The sequence below is a fragment of the Rattus norvegicus genome, chromosome 13, assembly GCF_036323735.1.
Source record: "Rattus norvegicus strain BN/NHsdMcwi chromosome 13, GRCr8, whole genome shotgun sequence".
NCBI classification, from domain to species: Eukaryota; Metazoa; Chordata; class Mammalia; order Rodentia; family Muridae; genus Rattus; species Rattus norvegicus.
Window position 1 is genome coordinate 82,099,429 of NC_086031.1, and position 15,153 is coordinate 82,114,581.

The 15,153-nt window shown below is 43.7% G+C and overlaps 1 long non-coding RNA gene across 1 annotated transcript in view; it reads left to right on the forward strand.

Moving 5' to 3' along the window:
* The first annotated feature begins 354 nt into the window (after positions 1-354).
* LOC120096311 (uncharacterized) overlaps positions 355-15,153 on the forward strand; it is a 28,709-nt gene continuing 13,910 nt past the window's right edge. Inside the window, exon 1 of the long non-coding RNA XR_010057097.1 lies at positions 355-823. This is a non-coding gene — a long non-coding RNA (uncharacterized LOC120096311). The remainder of the gene's footprint in view (positions 824-15,153) is intronic.

The window sequence follows — 15,153 nt, forward strand, 5'->3', positions numbered from 1 at the left end:
ATTTTAAAGCTTTACCTAGGACTCCAGCAGGAAACTGTGATCAGAACAAGTTCAAATACTCAGAGTCCTCCAAAGCCATAACAGCACAGGTGGTTTTGATCTGAGACTGAGGATAGACAGGGGACAAGGGCAGAGGGAACTGAGGTCAAAGCAGCTGGGCTGCTCTCTGGGAGTAAGTTCTGTGTCTCTCAGGGTACCTGCTGTGTTTGTACATGCTGTATGGAGGTGTCTGCTTTTTCCCCTTATTTCCCCTCAGCCAGTTTGCCTACTGGATTCTCTCTCTCTGCCTCCCCCCCCCCCCTTTGTATTCTCTTTTTGGGCTGGAAGTGATTTCTTATTTCGCATTCCCAGAACCTCATTTCTGCAGCAGCCCAAGCTCATGGGCCTGCTTTATAATTGTGTCACGAATATCAAAAGCTTATTGTTGAAGCACTAGCAATAATGGCAGTAACAATTCAGTTACAATTCCGGTTAAAACTCCAAGTCCTTGGGAAATGTTCCATTAAGTCACTCTTAATTAGGGGAGAAGACCAGAGGCAATTTCAGTTTTGACCTATGGGTGGCAGCATTGTCTAAGTCTCGAGCTGCTGCGCTATTTCCCCTCTACTTCCTGGGGCAAGCTCAACCAGGAAGAGACCTCTTCGTTAACGACTCTGTAAACCCCAAACCACAAGCTCAGCTGCCAACATTTGAGGGACGGGGCTGCTGGAAACCCTGAAAAGAGAGCTGTCACGGTACATGGGAAGACTGACAGGCCCAGAGTCAAAGAACCAACTAAGAAATTGTAGGGACCCTGGAAGAGGATGACAGGAGATGCTCAAAGGTCAGGATGTAAGCTGCTTTTTCTTTAAATTTGTTAGTTTTCATCAGGTGGGCCCGACTGACTAATTTAGTATAATCAAGTGATTGACAGAGAATATTTGGAAAATTTCGTAAAATTACCCATGAGAAAATAAAAAGTTCTACTCATTCATCTCTGTCTTTCCTTCTTTCTTTCTCTTTCTTTCTTTCTTTCTTTCTTTCTTTCTTTCTTTCTTTCTTCCTTCCTTCCTCTCTCTCTCTCTCTCTCTCTCTCTCTCTCTCTCTCTCTCTCTGTCTTTCTTTCTATCATCTATGTACAAAACTTTTTTCTATTGTTCCAGAGGCTAACCCTTAAAACCTTTGTCTATAAGTCAAGCCTATAGGCACATGGATGTGGGGTTAAGGAGTGGGGGTTGGAGTGTGAGATGATTCCCAGGCTTCTACTTTGTTGGATGACAGGATGAATGTTGGCAATATCAGCAACATGTAGGGTAAGGAAGGCCACGATCCTGTCTACATGGCAGTTAGCTGCATGGACGTGGTCATCAAGAAAGAGACAGATTTTTTTTTTTACCTCCGGTTTGTTTAACACTAATCACCATTTACTCAGGATGAATTATCTACCCACTTTTGCTTTAATCCTATGTCTAATTTTTTTTTTTTTCGGAGCTGAGGACTGAGCCCAGGGCCTTGCCCTTGCTAGGCAAGTGCTCTACCACTGAGCTAAATCCCCAACCCCTCTATGTCTAATTCTTTTTTAACAATGCTGTAGCTACATTTTATAGATGACACAGATCAAGGCATATGACTTTTTTTTTTTAATCGCATGGCCAGCAAGGGGCAGAACATGCGACTGTGTGTCCCCGCTGTGTTCATCACTGCACTCTACAGGAGTGAGCTCCGTGCAAGTGGTGTCTGTGCAGCAGCTGTGCAGGTGAGACTTGCATAGACAGGTGACAGGTGACAACCCATTGCCATCTGTGGGAACAGGAGAAAAGGACCACGTGGGGACTAGGAGAGAGTTGCCACAGAAGAAGGGGAGGGAAAGGATATGATTCAGAAATCCAGGAGAAGTCGTGTGTGTGTGTGTGTGTGTGTGTGTGTGTGTGTGTGTTACAGCTCTGGACCCAGTGTCACACTTCTATGACGGTAGACATCACACATACATGACCCACAGGCATTTTCACCTTTAAGGCCCCTTTTTGTTGATAGTATTGTGACAGGAGAATATGGACAAAAAGAGCTACAAAGATTAGCACATGAAAGAAGCCAATTGCAGGGGGAGACCAGAAGCCTTTCCTCATCTGACAACAGAACAGGCTCTGGACAAAGCCCAAGAACTGGCTGGGGTGGGCTGTCGGACTACTATATGTGGCTTTTCCTATCTGTTTCCATTCCATGTTTGACTTAAAAGGCATGGCCTTTCCCCCATCGCCCCTCTATGCCAGGACGTCACAGAACCTGTACTATCTACTGTTTTCCTAAATGCTAATAAAATTGCTCTTGAGATGTCTTTGACTCTATTTTTAAACTGTTGTTATTAACGAGTCTACAGTAACAGTATTACTGGCCTTATAGACAGTCGAAGACCCACTCAGGTGATCTTTGATGTCACCGTTCCAGTGGCTCACCAGTGACCCAATCCCATGGATGTGCCAGCATCTCTTGTCTACCCCATCCTCTTCATGCCTTCTCTGATTCCCTTAGTTCTCCCTCCCGCTCTTTCTTTCATTCTTTTGTCCATCCAACTGTGTTTCTGTCCTGATTCATGTCTTGCCTCCAGCTGTATTCTGCTCTAACCTGCCTTGCCCACTTAGTCCTCAGGTCTCAGCACACCGTGCGCCAGCTCACAAACCTTCAATAGTCTAGGTTGTTTAGCACGTAAATCCTAGTTCTTATTGGAAGCTGAAGTTAGTCTTCTGCTAGATTGAGGCAAGTGTCTTGCTCCCCGTGTGTCTTGTCAGACTCACTACATACACCGTCCTTCTACTTCAGTATTTTGTCTTTCAGATCCAAAACCTACCCTTCTTTCAAAGGTCATCTTAAGTGACTTTTTCCCCTGTGAAGCTTTTCTTGATTCTCTCTACCACAAATAATTCCCAACATCTCCAAACTGTCCTGAGTATGGTACTTTATATATACTACTCATCGAGAAATCAGTGCTTTCTATCTTATTACTATAAGATACATACATACTGTCTTAGCTTTGAAAGGCAAGGACTGGGGCCATAGCTTAGTTGGTGAAATACTTGACTGCCAGGTGTGAACCCCTGGATTGAATGATCAGCACTACATAAAAACAGATACCGTCGCGATGTATTCTGATAATCTCAGCATTCAGGAAGTGCAGGAGGCGGGTCGGAAGCTCAAGGTTATCCTTGGGCACATAGTGAGTTTAAGGGTTTAAGGTTAGCTTGAGATATATGAGGGGGGGGGGAAGGGCGGAGGGAGGGAGGGGGCGAGAGAGAGAGAGAGAGAGAGAGAGAGAGAGAGAGAGAGAGATTAGATAAATAAATCTTAGTGTCCCACCACCCCATGCTTTTTGGTGTTGCTGGAGATTAAATCCAGGGCCTTACACATGCTAGGCATGTATTTAATCACTGAGCTGTATCTCTGGGTCCAGAATGAATCAACTGTTTTTTTTTTTTTTTTTGAGAATTTCTCACATTAATTCTGTATTCACATCAATTTCAATCTACACTATTCCTCCATGCAGCTCTTCCTGTGTATCCCAGTCCCTCTCAACCTCGTGACCTCTACTTAATCACTACTGTTACATATATATGTCCATACATACATATGCATATGGAAGCACAGTCTGCTGAGGCCCTTTAGTGTTGTTCTTCTATGTATTCTCTTAGGGCTGACCATTTGGAATTGGATAATTTATCAGGGAGCTATACCGTGGGAAAGACTGGTTCTCTCTCAGCAACCACTGATTGCCGTAGCTCTTTATCTAGGGGCCAGGAGTAACAACCATTTTTATTTTTCTCATTTCCTTATCACATAATATTCTATGTGAATGCTGTTCTGAATATTTTCATATTTAAATTACATGTATGCATCTGTGTCTGCCTGTGGGTATGTGAGCAGAAGTGTCTGCAGAGGCTAGCAGGAAGCATCAAGTTGCAGATGGTTGTGAGCCACCTGCCGTGGGTGCTGAGAACCAGGCTCAGGTCTTCAGTAAAAGCTCTCTTAACTGCTAAGCAGTTGCTCCAGCCCTAAGAACATTTATCAAGGGAACAAATGAACAGCTAGTGTCACCGTCAGGATCTGTGTCATCTCTTCTTAATTTTCCCTTCAGACTAAGCCTCCCTTGGATCTCAATCGCTCAGCTAGGTGCTGACGACCCATAGCTAAGATTTAAGAAAAGCTTGTTCTGAGGAGTGTCAGTGTCCTCCACAGAAGGGTGGAGCTAGGCAGTCGGTTCCTCAGATACACTCTAGAGAATTATATTCTTGTCTGAGGTCATATGTTCAGTTCTCTAGAGCATCTCAACACCCGACCTAGTTGCCCTTGAGACGTTCAGTGCACTCATCCTCTTCAAGGTGTTCTCACATGCTTCCAAGGCAGGGAAACACGAAGACGAAGGGAAAGGTGCTGTCTGGAGGCTGGACTCTGAATCCCTCGGAAATATCTTCATGTTTGCTGACTGTATAGCATTTCTAGGTTTTCCTTTGACCCATAGATAGAACCAGATTAGAGAACTAGATGCCACAGCCAGGTTGCTGAACCCAGTTTGGTGGTGCCTCACTGTCCGCTTGTGAAATCCAATCTTGAGTGTGGAGTTTCCATGGCTTCTCATTGGCCTTTGAGAGTATTTTCCTTTCTGGGCACCTGTGGATGAGTCGTTTGTTAAACAAGATGCAGTGGGACTCCAGGGAGAGACCAGTGGAAAATGTTTTATGGGATTTTATTTGTATATACTTCAGCGTCACATTTAAACCTTCTAATTGGAGCACACAGGCAGTCGGAGCTCTTAGTTTCTTACCAGCTATAGTAGAGTTAAACTCTTTTGGAGTTAAATAAAGAAAAAGACAATTCAGTTGCTCTCTTTGTCAGATCCTACACCAGACAAAGTCAAATGTAATTCCCCTGGGTCTTCTATAATGAAGGCAGCATACTCTCCCATCAGCTTCTCCTCTTCCTTCGTAGCCGTGTTCCTCCCTCTTTCCAGTGACGGGCTAGGCACTGGGCAGCCATGAAACACTTTATTACGTGCAAGGTGCCACTAGTCCCCACACATGCAGAGGAAGTGCTTTACCCACAGGGCCCCCATTTTGTTTCCATCATCCTCTTTTTACATCCCCTTAACTCTATATGTAGCCTTCAACATAGTCCATTGATATCTTTCTATATCAAAATGAAAGGGGTTAATTTGGAAGGGTTTTTGCTACAAATAAGTGGATTCCTGTGTGCTCACAAAATTCTTATCTACTTTCTTATTTTTTAATTAAATTAAGTGTGTGTGTGTGTGTGTGTGTGTGTGTGTGTGTGTGTGTGGTGTGTTGTTTATGTGCTGCATGTGCCCACATGTACATGTTGAGGTCAGGGTAGCATATCAGTTGTCCTGGTCCATTATTGTCCATGTAATTCCATCGAAACAGGGCCTTTCGTTGAATGTGGAGCTGGGTTGGTGACTAGCAAGTTCCAGCGATCTTTCTGTCTCTATAGCTTCAAAGTAGTAGAGTTACAAATGCTTTTGACCATGTTAACTTTTTTTTAAAAGAACATATGGGTTCATGTTTGTGCAGCAAGCATTCTTACCCATTGAGTCATATATCCAGCCATTCAACCTGCTAACTAAAAGGTTTTATTTTTATTTTATGTATATGAGTGTTTGCTGCTCTGTGTGTGCATGCAACATGTATGTGCCTAGTTCCTGCATTGAATTCTCTAGAACTGAAGTTTCAGGTAGTTGTGAACTGCTATGTGGGTGTTGGAGACTGAACCTGCATCCTGTGTAAGAGCAGCAAGCGTTCTTCACTGCCCAGCCGTCATTGCAGCCCCTCTCTGGCTAGTTTAGAAGGAAGGATTTGTTTGTTTGTTTTTATTTTTGTTTTCCAAGACAGGATTTCTCTATGAAACATCCCTGGCTGTTCTGTAGACCAGGCTGGCCTTGAACTCACAGAAATCCACCTCCTCCTGAGTGCTGGGATTAAAGATGTGCACCATAGTGGCCTGGCCAGAAGGAAAGATTTTGGTATTTTTGTTGAGTACTCCAGTGACTTACCTTGATTCTTTGTTCCTCTAGTCTTATATTCTATATACTTTCCCTTTCTAATATAGACCTCTATTTCTTGTCCTCTTTCAATTTTTATTGATTCATTGTATGCATGAATGCATGCATGTGTGAGTGCTGTGTGTGTGTGTGTGTGTGTATGTGTGTGTGCTTGTGTTTGCATGTGTGTGTGCATGTATAGAAGTCTAAAAAGGACAATGTGCAGATGTCAGTTTTCTCCTTTTACCATATTGGTCAGGGGATCATCTTGTCAGGCTTCTGCTTTCTTGAACAGAAGAGTTTTTTCAAAGGTAGCCTATGGGGTAGCGGTGCAGCTCATTGGTAGAGTACTTACCTAGCACTGTGAGGTTCCAGTAGTGCATTAAAGGAAGAGACACTTAGATAAGAAATACTGTTATGCTTTGGTCAACTGAGGCTTATAAATTTTATATGGTGCATAGTCTGAGAATTAGAGTGTATAGTTCTGAGTTCCAATTCATGAAATACCCTACAATAGGCTGGTAGACCAGATGACTCAATATACAAGGAAGAAAAACCAAATTTGAAGAATCCAGACAAGATGGAGTAGAGTGAGTTCTTTGGAAAACAAATGATCTCTAAGTAGATGACTAAACCTTTACAGTGATATTAGATCATATATTCATAACATCCACCTAATCAGAGAACTAACATTGACAGGGTTGAGGAACTCTGGAGTGCTTTATACTTTGCTAAGTTTTATGATAAAACATGCTTTTCTATTTAGTCACCAGCACGTACTGGTGAAGTAACAATATTGCTGTTAATGTGTTTTATGGTAAAGAAATGGAGAGAAGAGAATTTAGGTTGATGGCTTCAAAGTCTCATGCAATGACAGACAGTCCAGGTTAGCTGACTTCAGATCTCAGATTCCCATCAAAGTCTTCATTTCGGTGAGCCAATGTGGTAAAGGAAAGAAATGGACACACACACCTTTTTTTTTTTTTTTTATTAACTTGAGTATTTCTTATATACATTTCGAGTGTTATTTCCTTTCCAGGCAAACATCCCCCTAATCCCTCCCCCTCCCCTTCCTTATGGGTGTTCCCCTCTCCATCCCCCCCATTGCCGCCCTCCCCCCAACAATCTAGTTCACTGGGGGTTCAGTCTTAGCAGGACCCAGGGCTTCCCCTTCCACTGGTGCTCTTACTAGGCTATTCATTGCTACCTATGAGGTCAGAGTCCAGGGTCAGTCCATGTATAGTCTTTAGGTAGTGGCTTAGTCCCTGGAAGCTCTGGTTGCTTGGCATTGTTGTACATATGGGGTCTCGAGCCCCTTCAAGCTCTTCCAGTTCTTTCTCTGATTCCTTCAACGGGGGTCCTGTTCTCAGTTCAGTGGTTTGCTGCTGGCATTCGCCTCTGTATTTGCTGTATTCTGGCTGTGTCTCTCAGGAGCAATCTACATCCGGCTCCTGTCGGCCTGCACTTCTTTGCTTCATCCATCTTGTCTAATTGGATGGCTGTATATGTATGGGCCACATGTGGGGCAGGCTCTGAATGGGACACACACACCTTTAAAATGCCTTTTTATCAGCTTTGTAAAAAGAATCAGGTTTTTATATGCATACAAAATTTAGGGAAAACTGAATGTCTGTTGTTGGTAAGGATAGAGCAATAGTGGAGGGAAAGGAGAGCATTTCAGAAGAAGCAGGGAAGAATGACAGCAAGGCAGGCTGAGACCTGAGAGACAGTTTTGGGGGTGTTTGGGGGAGTGTCAGGCATGAAATTGATAGCAAGCCTGTGCTCTGTGACAGTAGGAAGAGGATGGGGAGAGAGGCTCTGGAGAAGTTTTCGTTTATGACAAGTGGAATGTTCTCCCGGTGCTTGTAAAAAGACATCGCTGCACAGCTTCCTGTTGCTTTCCCAGTTGAGGGCCAACTTGTTCTTTGGATTCAGTTCCTCTGCAGTCGGTCCAGCTGTGTGTTACCAGAACTTATCCCATGAGCTTTTAATCCCCATTTCACTCTCACGTGCAGTTATGTCAGGACGGGGAGGTCAGCCTTGGGTGGACTCCAGGCTCAGCAATGTCGAAGAGGACTCGGGAATGGGTAAACAACAGCCTGTCCCTTGTCTACTTGGCTGTGTTGATGGAGGCCAGTCTCAGAGGAATTCTGAGAGCGTTCACTTTGGAAGTCCTAACTTAGGACATTCTCGGTGCTAATCATTTTGCCCTTCCGTAACTGCCCCAAGGCCATGAGTATTCTTTCACTCACAGTGTCAGAAACGGCACAGCTCCAAGGGGAGAGTTTGTTTTTTTATTTTTACTACAAGCTTGCTGTAAGCAAGGTCTTGTGACCTGATTCCACGGGTGTAACAGTCTGGGCAGCTATGCCAGCCTTGGGTCATGAACTGCCTTAGCTGAACCACTGACGTCCCAGGAGACAACTGCAGAGTCTGTACAGAGTTAGGGCTGGGGACCGGAGACTGAGGACAAAGGTAGGGCCTGCCATGGAACTTGTCTGAGCATCTGAGGAGTTTAGGGTTGATTTTGCTGAGGACTGAGCAGGAGTAGAAGCAAGATGCTCTGAGTTTGACTAAGAGCAGAAGCAAATGGTTTTTCTTTTCTTTTCTTTTTTTTTTTTAAATTGAGTATGTATTTGTGTATGTATGTGCGTGCCTGGGTTTGAGGACACATATGTGCCACAGCATGTGTATGGAGGTCATAGGAGAACCATGAGCTGGTCCTCACTTTGCACTTTGTATGACATGGAGTCTCTGTTGGGTGTCACTATGTCCACCAGGCTAGCTGGCTTACAAGCTTCTGGGAATTCTTCTGTCTTTGCCTTCAGTCTTGCCGTAGGAGTGCTTGGGTTACAGACTTCCATTACCATCTAGCTTTATGTGGGGTTTGAAGATTCAAACTCAGGACCTCACAGTAATGCCATAAATACTTTACTTACTAGTACCTCTTCCCAGCTCCTGGGAGCAAATATTTCGTTTTTAAAAAATGTTTATTTTATTTTATTTATACGTACGTGTGACTGAGTGTATATCTGTGTGCCACATGCATACAGGAGCCTTCAGAAGTCAGAAGCAGCATCAGGTCCCTTGAGGCTGAAGTTAGAGATGGTAGATGGTTGTGAGCTGTCAAGTGGGTGCTGGGAACCGAACCTAGGTCCCTGGGAGAGTAGTGAGGACTCTTTTTTTTTTTTTTTTGGAGCTGGGGACCGAACCCAGGGCCTTGCGATTGCTAGGCAAGCGCTCTACCACTGAGCTAAATCCCCAACCCCAGTAGTGAGGACTCTTAAGTATGTCACCACTTCACCAGCCCCATTTATATCCTTTGAGTTACTTTCTACAGAAATATGAAATTATTCTTTTAAATTAAATATTAACTAAAATACAGGCTAATCAGCCCTGTAATTTTGGGGCATCTTTTCAGAGCTTCCTCCTTTGGTTTTTGCAGCTCTTTTTGCCCGAAAACAACTGCCCTCATTTGAATAAATTAGTTTTGGTATTTATTGTATTTCTTCAAAAAGTCATCTAACAGGGTTGGTGGTGCAGACCTGTAATCCTAATACTTGGAAGGCAGAATTGAGTTTGAGGCTAGCCTGAGCTACACAGTGAGACCCTGTTTCAGACAGATGTGTTCTTTAAAAAAGGCATCCACTTTACTTAGAATATGGCATTTTGAGTATTCATTTTGTATCAGACAAGGCTCTGTGTTGTGTTGCAAGCAACACTTTGAAAAGCCAAGTGGTTTATTGGAAACACCATAGACAAAATGCCTTACCAATAACCAGAACTCATGTCTCCCAGGTTTGGAGACTCGGAAATCCAAGACCACGACTAGCATGTTAGCAATCCGGCAATGGTTCACAGACCACCCACCTTTGTTCCGTCCTCACACAATAGAAGGGTAAGGGGTGACTTTCAGGCCTCTTCTGTAAGAGAACAGTCCTGTTTATAAAGGCTCCTCCCCATTACCTCATAGACCCCCTCACACTCCATTTTCCAATACCACCACTCTGGGGGTTGGCTATGATTTCAGTGTAGGTTTTGGGTGATATAAATATTCAGGTTAAATCATAATAAAATTTAATTTAGTGTCCATGTGCCTGAAAAGATGATTGGTGCTCTGTTAGCAAGCTTCGGTTGCCTTGAAGGTCTGTCTTTTCCTAACTTTGTGGTCCTTCTGGTTGTCTGCAGTTTTGTCCACGTTGGCGTTCTGGCTGTCAGCCCAGAACTAACTACAAAGCCACGAGTTACTGTAAGGGTTTAAATAATCTGGAATCAATTGGAGACATCTTCTGAGCCAACATGTGATCCACAGAGTCGATCTGTGTATGTGTGCATATATACATATTTGTTTACAAATATGCCTACACATTTGTGCATGTGTGCAGGAAGGCCAGAGGTTGATACTGGTCGACTTCCTCAATCAGTCTCTACCTTAGTTATAGGGCAGGGTCTGTCACTGAATTGTTGGTTGGTCTGCCAATTAGGCTAACTTGGTTGGCTAGGGAGCCACAGTAATCCTCTAGTTTCCTACTGTTGTGATTGCAGGCTTTTTATGTGGGTCCTTAGGGATTCAAACTCAGGTCCTCATATTTGCACAGCAAGCATATTATTGACTAAACCATCTCCTCACTCCATTAAGGAAATTATTATAGGACTATGTAATGACGTAATAAAAGGCATATTTTCCTAGGTTAAAAACTGGTGAAATCAGACCTGGTTCTATTATTTCCTATGTTACATGCGTATAAGAATGTTTATATTACTTGATCATAGAATGTCTGAGATGATCTGGTGTTCATAAAACCTCTGGTAGTGTGTCTGACATAAAGAACACCCAATAAATGACACACATTAATTTAATAGGAATTTGAGACATCTACCAAGCATGGTGGTGCATACCTGTAATTTCATGTTGGAATGAAAAGGTAAATTAAGGCATGGCAAATACCAAGAAAAGGGAATAGACAAGAACTCATAAAGGGGAAAACTCAGGTAGCATGTTTATAGGTAGCACGATTATGTAGCATGAGCTTCTTGTCCCTGTATCAGAACTGTGACTAAAAATATACCACAGATAGAAGAGCTGGCTGTCCCTGTCCCGTACACCCCCCCCCCCAACACACACATACACACTTGGCAGGCCCCTTGCCTGCTGCAGCACTTCAGTGAGCTAGCGCTAGTGTACTGGAGACCTCACCCTGGTGGTGTATGTGTGGGAGAGCTGGTGGGCTGACCAACTCAGCCACCACCTAGGCCCAGATCCAGGGTTTTGAGTTGGACATCCTCCTCTTCTGTGAACTACTGGTGGGGGTGAAGGGGCCAGTCCTGCAGAAACAAAGGTGCAGGATCTCCATGATATAGGCAACTCCAAGAGAATCCCAATGAGGACCCAGTATTGACAGTATAGCAGAAGCCAAAGGCCTCAAACCAGACCAATGACTCATTGCAATGAACATTTGCAAGTGAGCTGTTTGGGCAAAAGGGTGTACACTGTGTGATACACAGTGACACACTGCAGCTTCCATGGTAGGGTTTTTCTTTTTCCTTTGGTGGGAGAGGTTGCAAGAGTAGAGGGCAGATATGGAGGGATGGGGGCGCATGATGTGAAATTGACAAAGAATCAATAAAAAGTAAACAAAAAACAAATCAAGAGATACTATTTTAAATATGAAACACATTTTTACATTGATGCCATCCAACACTAATATATATATGGTCTGAAGACTGTCAAACCAAGAAGGAGTTAAATATTTTGTGGAGAGAGCTAGCTGACTCAGAGACACCATGTTCTGAAAGAATTCTTGTAGAAATGCATTATTTATATTAGTATTTGTCACATGGCCCACATGACCTCTAATGTCAGAGAAGTCTTATTGGTGCCCTTAGCAAATATTTCTTCTATGAGAGGAATTCTATAGTTCAGAGCTAAGTTAATGGATAGGGTTGGGGAATTAAGATGAGTAATTCTGATTCATATTAAAAAGGAAAACTAAACTGGTGTGATTGTTTTTTTTCTCTGATTTAAACTGGCTTTTGAGAAGAACAGTAATAAGACTTTAAAACTCAACTTTGTACTTTTCATATTTTACGTATGGAATGTATTAACTCAACCAGTTGCATAATACTTGCCAGGCCCTAGGCATGCTGTTAAGTGCTGGGGTTAATAATCACTGCTCTGTGGGAACCCGAGCTTAGTCATCACAATGCAGCAAGATCTGAGTATGAAATTTGTTGAGGTTCTGTGAGCCATCGTGGGCAGTGGGTATGGGCTCTAGCTTTGGAGTCTGGGGAAATTTTAAAGTGGTGATAGTATTTGTATGGGAGATTGAAAGAAGAGTATGAATTTGCAAGCACATAAAAGGTATAGGTGTGTGCACTGAGAAGGAAATGCCCATGTGAAGCCCTGTGGGCTCTGGATGTCAGCACAGTATTTCCTGGTGAACAACAAAGAACACTGAGGGCAACAGCTAAGCGCTCACTTGGACTGCTCCAAGAGGTGTTCAGTTCCTTATGGTCAGTGAGTTAGCCACATCCAAGATGCTCAGTTTTAAGTCGGGAAGCAGAAAATGTATGGCCTCTGCAAGGTCCAACAATCCTTAAGGACTTTTCAGATGAGGAACTTGACTATTCAGAAGCTTAATCTCCCCAAACTCTATAGGGAAGAAGCTCAATTAGAATTTGAATTGGCACCTGCCTCACCCTCAAACTCATGATACACTGTAATTTCCATTTCTTCTTTCTCTGACCACTTAAGACTCCGCTCACTGGATGCTCATCATTCTGGATATGAGGTTATCCTGTAGGCACAGGGGCAGGCCCTGAGACACAAGCCTCAGGCCTTGCCTGGGTTCGTGATTCTCCTCAGGGGGTCCTGACAGTTCTGAGCCTAGGTTACAGGGCAGAGAGTTAGGCAGCACACAGGATACCTCTGATGTAAATGTGTAGTGTTTATATTTGGATTATTTGGATCAAATAACCCTGCACGGAATTCTTTTTTTTTTTTTTTATTAACTTGAGTATTTCTTATATACATTTCGAGTGTTATTCCCTTTCCCGGTTTCCGGGCAAACATCCCCCTCCCCCCTCCCCTTCCTTATGGGTGTTCCCCTCCCAACCCTCCCCCCATTGCCGCCCCCCCCCCCCACAGTCTAGTTCACTGGGGGTTCAGTCTTATTATTTTTTTTTTTTTTTGGTTCTTTTTTTTCGGAGCTGGGGACCGAACCCAGGGCCTTGCGCTTCCTAGGTAAGCGCTCTACCACTGAGCTGGGGACCAAACCCAGGGCCTTGCGCTTCCTAGGTAAGCGCTCTACCACTGAGCTAAATCCCCAACCCCGGGGGTTCAGTCTTAGCAGGACCCAGGGCTTCTCCTTCCACTGGTGCTCTTACTAGGATATTCATTGCTACCTATGAGGTCAGAGTCCAGGGTCAGTCCATGTATAGTCTTTAGGTAGTGGCTTAGTCCCTGGAAGCTCTGGTTGCTTGACATTGTTGTACATATGGGGTCTCGAGCCCCTTCAAGCTCTTCCAGTTCTTTCTCTGATTCCTTCAACGGGGGTCCTATTCTCAGTTCAGTGGTTCTGCACGGAATTCTTAAGTGGATACTGCTTCTCTCTCCTTCCTGTCTGCTCTTTTAGCTTTGTCCCCTTCCCTCCACCTCTGACCTTTCCCTAGCTTCTTCTTAATTTGTATGGTGATTTATTGCAGTGTTACAGGGAGAAGCTTAAAAAACTGACGTTTTGTTCAATTGGATTGCAAAGTTTGAGAGAATCACAGGGCATTCTTCCCCTGTATTCCCCACTTCTCCAGTAGGAGTGTGCATCTCTGGCAGGGATCATGTGCCTTTCACAGACCTCTCTACGTTCAAGTTCCTGAGATTACAACCCACACTGGGTACCCTGTAACTTCTGGTTACAATCAGGCTTTTTGAAACCCATGATCCAGCCAAGGCAAGGCAGGTAAGAACAACTACTTGTTTACTCTCTCTCTCTCTCTCTCTCTCTCTCTCTCTCTCTCTCTCTCTCTCTCTGTTGCCCATGGTGACCAGCGCTTGATGTTATGTTGGGTGCTTCACTTACAGGTGAAGCTTGCTGATTTGGCTAGACTGGTTGACCAGTAAGCCCCAGTGATGCTTCTATCCCTGTCTCCCCAGCACTGGGATTATAAGCATGAGCTGCATGCCCAAATTTATTTTTTGTTTATATTTTTCTTTTATTTTTAAGATTATAACACAATTGCATCATTTCTCATTTCTTCTTTTCTTCATCTAAGCCCTCCTATAATACTCCTTCTTGCATTCTTCCAAATTCATGGCCTCTTTGTTCATTAATTGTTGTTGTATGCACATATAAATATGTACATATATGTTTATTCCTAAATATAAGCTGTCCAGAGTGTATAATGTTACTGTCTTCAGGGCTGGCCGTTTACTATTGGATAACCAATCCGGGTGCCCTTACCTGGGGAAGATTGTTTCTCCTACTCCCAGAACTCATGCACTGTAGTTCTTTGTGTCGGGCTGAGGCCCTGTGGTCTTTCCGCGTCCACTTCAGCTTGTCTGTTGTTGTCTCTGTTCAGCTCATGTTTAGGCAGCCATGTTGGTGAGACTTTACGGTTGTAGCTTCTGACATTGCTAGGAGACACAGTAAACTCCCTGATCCTCTGGGTCTTATAATCTCTCCTCCCCCTCTTCCACAATGTTCCCTGAGCCTTGTGTTAGGGAGCTGGGTCTGAGCTCCACAACTCTGCATTTTGATGGTTGCTGTTTTCTGTAACAAAGAGAAGTTCCTTTTCATAGTTAAAAAAAATTCTTCTTGTATTATGTTTCATTCACCTGTCTGTGGCTCTCTCTGTCTGAGTGTAGCGCCTTCAGAGACCAGAGGAGGACATTGGTTTTTATGGAACTGGAGTTACAGGTGGTTGTGGGCCATCCAGTGTAGGTTCTGGGAACTGAACTTGTCCTCTGCAAAAGTAACAAGTACTCTTACCTGCTGATTGATCACTCCATCCCACAAGACAAGTTTTCTTGATGAGGGATGAGGACTACATTTACCTGTATGTATAGAGTGTAGTTAGGGGTTATGTTGGTTTAATAAAGTGGTGGTTGTAGGTTCTCCTCCAAGACCCATGACTTC